The sequence below is a fragment of the Euprymna scolopes genome, chromosome 21 (genome assembly GCF_053919585.1).
Source record: "Euprymna scolopes isolate OS-2025 chromosome 21, ASM5391958v1, whole genome shotgun sequence".
In the NCBI taxonomy this organism is placed as follows: Eukaryota; Metazoa; Mollusca; class Cephalopoda; order Sepiida; family Sepiolidae; genus Euprymna; species Euprymna scolopes.
The window spans coordinates 66,053,004-66,060,617 of NC_136502.1; the positions used below are offsets into that span (position 1 = coordinate 66,053,004).

Genomic DNA, 7,614 nt, shown 5'->3' on the forward strand with positions numbered 1-7,614 from the left:
AATATCAATGATAATACATACAAATTTAGCTGTGAGGTTATTTTTGTTAAAAGTTGTCCAATCTAATTCTAGTATTTCTAACTTTAGTGGAATCCTTTTTACCATTGTTGAACAATTCAGGTTATCAATGGAGACAAAATTTTCATCTTATCTAAATGATAAAAACTTGTGTATGTCAACTTTCCTAGAGCCATTATTCAAATAATTATTTTAAAAGATAGGCATAGAAAACATATTGAGAGTTAGATTCTACATCTACTTTTCACTGATGAGCAGCAGTATATACTACCCTGATGAGGGTGCAGAAGCATAAACGTGTAAATTACAACATGGCTATTTGAAACAACTCCCACAAAACAACCAGTAAAAATGTCAGAAAAGATGCTTTCATCACTCTTAGTATAAGAAGACAATAGAAAGTAAAAGTACCAAATGTCATAAACATGCTACTTTCAAAATCATATATCAAAAACTAAAAAAGATCTGAAATATTTCATGCCTAATCAATACATATTGTAGAATGCTATATCCAAATGTCAGCTCTTTACATCATGTACTTCTTAAATAGTATCCTCAAGAAAATGTAATAATTTTATGTAGTGTTTTTTACTTGGTTTATCATAGCGATGTAATTAAGTAAACGTACATGATCCACATCAATGTAATTTTAATAAAAGTAAGAACTGCATGTTATCAACAATAGAGTTCTTTATACAATTGGTATTTCTTTGCGATTCGGTTGAATTCTTTGCTTGGCACTGATCACATTCATCCTTTTGAGGTGGTTTCCTAGTCAAACACATAGAGAAAAAACTTTAGTTGTCCTTCAATGTTTGTGGCACAGATCACTTTTGTAAAATTGTTAGGTGAAAGTACAGACTAGTTAGAAAACCACCCTCTCCTCCATGTTAAGAAATGGGTTTCCAAAAAGTTCTCTGCATAAATACTATTGTTTTTATTATTTTAACAACTTTATTTTTCTATTGGCTGTGTTCAAGTTAACACTGTGATTGTTTATAGCTGATTTATTTTTGGTTTGTGGAGATGGTTCTGCTTTACGTTAAATGCCCAGAAAAAGTCCTTTCTGATTAATGTTTACCAGTTTTAAAATAAGCAAACGACTGTTTTTCAGAATAACTGAATATTTTTATCTGGTAAACATTAATCAGAAAGTACTTTTTCATGGCATAAATGTGAAACAGAATTATTTGCACAAATAAGACTTATTCATTTTTTTTTTTTTGTTTTTGTTTTTACCTACAAGAATTTGTGATGCTATAAAATTCCTACCTTAGCAACAATTGGGCACTTGTTAAAAAAATTGCCCAGTTACTGAATCCATTTGAAAAAACAAATCACCAAAGAAACAAGTTACAGAACTCCAATCATATCGATGATAATTTTAGCTTTTAAGGTTATTTCCTTCAAAAGCTGTCCAATCTAATATTTCTGACGTTAGTGGAATCTTTACCACTGTTGAACAATTCAATGAATGAACGGAAACAAGATTTTCATCCTATCTAAAGAATAAAACCTCGTGTATGTCTACTTGAATAACACTGAGAATTGGATTCTACATCTATTTATAATGAAGCAGAATCAGTAGGATACACTTCAAGCTTTGTTGAGGCTCAAGAAGATCAAAGTGAAAATAAAACTGTATTTCTTTCAAGCCTGTTTGATGAATTAGCTTTAAATAAGCCTACAGTAACAAATCAAAACTTAGAGCAGGTAAAAGCTGAGTTAAACATTGAAACTGCAACTACAAGGGAAATACAAAATCACAATCTAAACTCAAAAGGAATAAATCCCTTATGCTTAAGTGCACAAAAGAACTTGATCATTATGTAGCTTTACAAATACTCATAAAAGGTAATGATCCATTTCAATGGTGGAAGTAGACACAGGAGACCTTACCACTACTGAGTAAACTGGCTTCAAAATATATGCACCACCTTCATCTTAGAGGGTGAGAGACTCTTTAGAACATGTGGTAATGTGTATGAACCTATGAGGAACAGCCTGTGTTCTGAGAATGGAGAAACTGTTTCTACATTACAACTTAAAAGTATTCCACTGTAAATATTGAAGAGGTTATGAGCAGAGGAGGCAGGGAGCAGGAATAGAAAAGGAAGGAGAGCAGCAGAATCAGGTGCAGAACTTCAGCTTCTAGTTATTCATTTAAAGAATTACAATTTTTACTTGGTCATTTCTTTTTTCTCATCTAATTGTTTATTTATATTCATTTCAGAATTGGAAATTGTGCTTTGTATTTTGTAATTTTAGTTAATAAAGACAAAAAGCCATAATAGTGGACATACACTTATAAAATGTTAAGTTAAATTAGCAGTTACTATGCTATTATGCCAAAGTTATCTGATGAGTCAATTGGCAATGATGAAATGATTTAAATTTAATAGGAAAGAGAAAAGTAATTAATCGGCTAATTGACCGATTAATGGGCAAAGTAGCCGATTAGGCCGATTACTGATTACCTGTTGATTAATTGATACACCCCTCGTTGAGATAACACAAAAATTAGATTTGTAACGCATATTTTTTTTTAAATTTATTTTTTGTAAATTTGTAAAAGTGTTTACTTCATTTCAGTTAACGTACACTTCATTAAACTTTTTAGCTAATAATCTATTTCCATTTAATTATGCAACCATATTGGAAATCTGTATATGTGCCCATTTAAAAGGTATTTTGCTTCAGATTTTATATGTAATACTAAATTCTCCAAAGAGATCTAAAAAAAAAAAACTAATAATTTTTGGTAAATTTTTACCTGGTTGCCACCTTAACATTTTCCTTTAAAATTACGACTTTTATAGGTTTTTGGGTATGCTGAAAACGAATATCGCATTTAAATTTTCTGTAAATAGTTTACCAGATGTTAAGCAATATCCTTTTTTTATATTATTGCTGGTGGCACACAAACCAGAGAAACTATGCACTTGCTTGCACATACCAAGATGGCCACCAGCAATAATATAAGAAATGACATTGCTTAACATCTGGTAAACTACTTATTTACAGAAAATTTAAATGCAATATTCGTTTTCAGCATAAAAAGTTGTCTTTTTTAAGGAAATGTTAAGGTGGAAACCAGGTAAAAATTTATCCAATTTTTTTTTTATCACAATCTGTCCCTGATGCAAATCTCATTATTTACTTTTAAGTGTAGTATCTGTTCTTGTACTATACTTTATCTTTTTTTGGCCTCTGTGAAGGAAGAATCATTCTAAACTGAGACAATGATATTCTTTAATATTTGATATATTTAATGTCTTTATGTTAATGTATTTATTCTTAAATAAAATATCTTATTTATTCACAGGAAACCGCAAATATGGAGAAAATGAAAATACCTTTTGCATATATTGGATAGAGAGCCTATTCTTTTGAAGTATGCCAATCACAATGTACAAGTTTCATTTACTAATAGCAACGAGTCTGTTAATGAAAAACTGTATCTTTTTTAAGGCATAAAGATAATCAATTGTGTACAAGTAAATCTCATTTAAACACAAAGATGAATAGACACACTGGCAAAAAACCTTATTCTTGTGGAGTCTGTACCTCATTTTTTGTAACGTCAAGTAAGTTAAAGAGACACATTCAATCTCATACTGGTGAGAAACCTTACTCTTGTGAATTATGTTGCTCATCGTTTACAACGGCATCTCACTTAAAGATACACATGCGCTCGCACACTGGTGAGAAACCTTATTCTTGTGAAGTGTGTGGTTCATCATTTACAAGTGCCTCCGATTTAAGGACACATGTGCGTGTACACACTGGTGAGAAACCACATTGTTGTGAAGTATGTGGCTCTTCATTTGCTAAGAAAACAAATTTAACAATACATATGCGAACTCACACTGGTGAGAAACCTTACTTTTGTAAACTTTGTAACTCGGCATTTACAGCAAAATCTTCTTTAAAGACACATATACGAATTCACACTGGGGAGAAACCTTATTCTTGTGAAGTGTGTCAATTGTTATTTCGAAACTCATCTAATCTAAAGATTCATATGCAATCTCACACTGGTGTATGATATGAAACGAAATTGGAAATTAAAAGACATTTCAATTATACCAGTCATCATAGGAGCAACTGGACTTATGAAAAAGAACTTTAAAAAGTACATAGCAAGCATACCCGGTGAACCAAGTGCAAGTGAAATACAAACGATTGCACTGAAAGGGACGGCTAGAATCCTGAAAAGATCTCTTGGTTGGACTCACTAAAATAGGGGTAAATGTCAGACATCTGGTTGGATGTCTCATCCCCTACAAGAAAAAGTTTAAGAAAAATGAAAAAAAAAAAAAGTAATCAAGTGTTAGTCTCAAAAGGCCATTTATCTTTTCAAGCTAAATAAAACTATAAAAGAAAACTTTTTTTTATTATTATATGGTAGTCACCACTTATCAAGGCCCCAAAGGCACTTGGGGATAAGTGTTATTGCGTGTACAGTAATCGATGGGATAATATTGTAGTAATCGTTAGTAATGGAGATTTGATAAAGTGTCTTACTGAGGGGGGGGGCGGTTTATCAGGAATTTGTTTATGTTGGACTTGAAGACATCCAAGTTGTAGTCAGGTGGGAAACAGGCAAGCGGAAGAGAGTTCCACAGGCGTGCATTTCTAAGAAAGAAGCTTTGTTCATGGAATCTATGTTTTGATTTTGGCACAGATAAAGAGTGGGGAAAATTTTTGACAGTGGTTTCAGCTAGACAGGTGTTTTTCGTGAAAGATTAGTGAGGGGGGAACCAGAGATTGGAGCTCAGACGAGAACTTGCCATGGAAATAACGATAAAACAAAGACAGGCCCGCAACATCTCTTCTGTGGGAGAGAGGTTGCAGGGAAGAGAAAAGGACATCCCCCATTAAGCCACAAAGTCTATTTTGTACTCTGTCAAGGCAGGTTAGGCTGTTTTTAGCAGCTCCTGCCCAGATGTGGCAGTAGTACTCCATCCTTGGATGTACTTAGCTTTTATAAGATAGAGAATTGCATCAGCAGTGAGATATCTTCTGGAGCGATGGAAGGATCCTACCATTTTTTCAGTGACCTTGGCAACAGATTTGATGTACATGTTCCATTTAAGATCAGAAGTAAAGGTCAATCCCAGAAGCTTGTCAAAACATGGAGTCTCCCCAAGATGAGAGCCATCCATTTCCATTGATGCCAGATGTAGATCAGAGTGTTGATGATGTAAAGATAGGAGCTTGGTTTTAGATGCACTAAAAGTAACCAGCCACCTTTTCCCCCACTGTACCACTTGCTCAAGATCAGAGGAGAGAGAATCAGAGAACTTTGCATTTACAACCTTTGATGTGTTGCCATAGATAGTTGTGTCCTCAGCAAGGATGTCAACGAATGATTTCAGTATGTGTTTTGGGAGATCATTAAAGTAGATCAGGAAGAGAATTGGGCACAGGATGGACCCTTGTGGGACTCCAGCATTAATACTGTAGGCCTCTGATTTCTGTCCATCAACCACTACTCTTATGAACCTATCAGAGAGAAATGATTTAATAATTGAGAAAACATTTCCAGTTTTACCGTAGCTGGAAATCTTGTGAAGTAGGCCCCTATGTCATACCTTATCAAAGGCCTTTGATATGTCAAGCAATTTCCCTAGAAATGAAGCCTTTGTCGAGATTCACTAATCATATGAGATATAACCATTAGCACATCTGCTTTTGATCTGACAGAATGGAAACCATATTGCATGTCACTAAGAAGGTTATTTCTTCTGAGGTGGTTGACTACTTCTTTATTTAATATAGATTCCAGCAACTTACTCATGACAAACAGAAGACTTATTGGTCTGTACTGAGAGGGAGATGATTTATCACCTAAATTCTTAAATACAAGGCATACTGATGAGGTTTTCCAGGATGTTGAGAAGCACTTCTTAAAGCAACGCTTACACAGTTTTGTAAGTTTAGGCGCAAGTTCTGGTTGAAGCTTTTTCAACACTATAATTGGAATGCAATCAGGGCAAGTTGCTTTACTGGAATCAAGATTCTTTGATTAGCTTGGCAACCTCACACACAAATATTTGTATGTTGCATAGCGTGTTGTCTATTATAGGAGGAAATACGGGGAGTTGATGGCCTTTGTCGCATAGGATAGAATTAGCTGCAAAGTTCTTGGCAAATACCTTGTCTGATGTTGAGATGACCTCAGGTCCATTGATGATGGTTGAGATATAACGCACACATCTGTTCAGGATCCTGTTTGCTATTTGCTAGAACTGGTGGGAACCAAGCCACTGCTCTAAACTTTGGATTTAACGGACTGAGCATATAGCTCTCTTGCATTTTTTATTATTCTTTTACAGTGGTTGCTGGCAGTCCTGAAAGCAGCTTTAGTCTCAGTACATGTATTACGTTGGTAGCTATGGAAGAAGTGATTTCTGTGTGCGATGGCAGCAGCACATTCTGGGGAGAACCATGGCTGGCTGTTGGGTTTTTGTTGGAATTTTTTAGATGGCATTAATCGGTCTATGCCTACAATTAACCATTTGGTCAGGTCTGATACTATAGAGGACACATCCTTTTTAAACATGGAATGCAAACTTATTCTTATGAAATCTAATTTAAAGATATAAGTGCGATTTCACAATCCCGGAAGGTCCAAACAGAAAACATGCACTTGATGAAGATACTTATATCAAGGATCCAGAATAACAGGAAAAATACAAATACTTTGGTATAGAAGAGAACGATTCAATTCAACATAAGATGAGAGAAAAAATTGGCAATGAATATTTGTCATGTAAGGAACATCTGTACAAACAAAAACTATAACTAGATATGCCTGTGATAACATACAACTTTGGCATCGTTGACTGGCCACAAAGCAGACTAGACACTAAAACATGGAAAATATTGAAACTGTACAGAATAACATACAGAAACCATTGTCTGCTTAGATTGTATCCGCCCAGAGGAGCAGGAAATATGGGTTTCTTAGAAATCGACCATCAGCATTGTGCCACTATTATGAGTACTAGGCAATAGATGATGAGCTTTTAAAATATAAACCTAAAAATGGTGGATCAACATCATAAAAGCCAGCAACAACCTCTATCATGAAACTGACCAAACATTTTGGACAAAACTGTCTTACAAATGAAACAGAATCAGAAAACAAATCTGCTATGGAAATAGCCCAAAGAGACACCAAAAATTCACCAAGAATTTCCATTGCAAAAAAGAGAAAGAATGAGCCAACTTACAGCATGCCAAGTATTTTCTGGATAAATTCACTCAGCATAAACAAGGTTTTATGGACTTGCTAAAAAGATGATCACTCCACTATGATCAGGAGAGGATTATAATGGCTGTCCAAGATTAAAGTTTGATGATCAATGCTTTTAAAAAGATGACTGGTTATGAGAATGACAATAAGCGCAGGTTCTACCACTCTGAAGTGAGTGTGAGTCACCTAACATCCAACTGTAAAGTCTTGCTTATGGATGGCTACTATATAATAGTGCGGAATATCTCCACTGGATGATCTGTAAAAAGTTAAATATTGAAATGCAGCAACAAGTCCTGGGAACATATACTGGCAAGAACTGTTGGAAATAA

General features: G+C 34.5%; 1 long non-coding RNA gene across 1 annotated transcript in view; it reads left to right on the top strand.

Moving 5' to 3' along the window:
* The window catches only part of LOC145242430 (uncharacterized), a 90,363-nt gene extending 85,958 nt beyond the window's left edge, over nt 1-4,405 (top strand). Inside the window, exon 2 of the long non-coding RNA XR_013862731.1 lies at nt 3,344-4,405. This is a non-coding gene — a long non-coding RNA (uncharacterized LOC145242430). The remainder of the gene's footprint in view (nt 1-3,343) is intronic.
* The last annotated feature ends 3,209 nt before the right edge of the window (nt 4,406-7,614 follow it).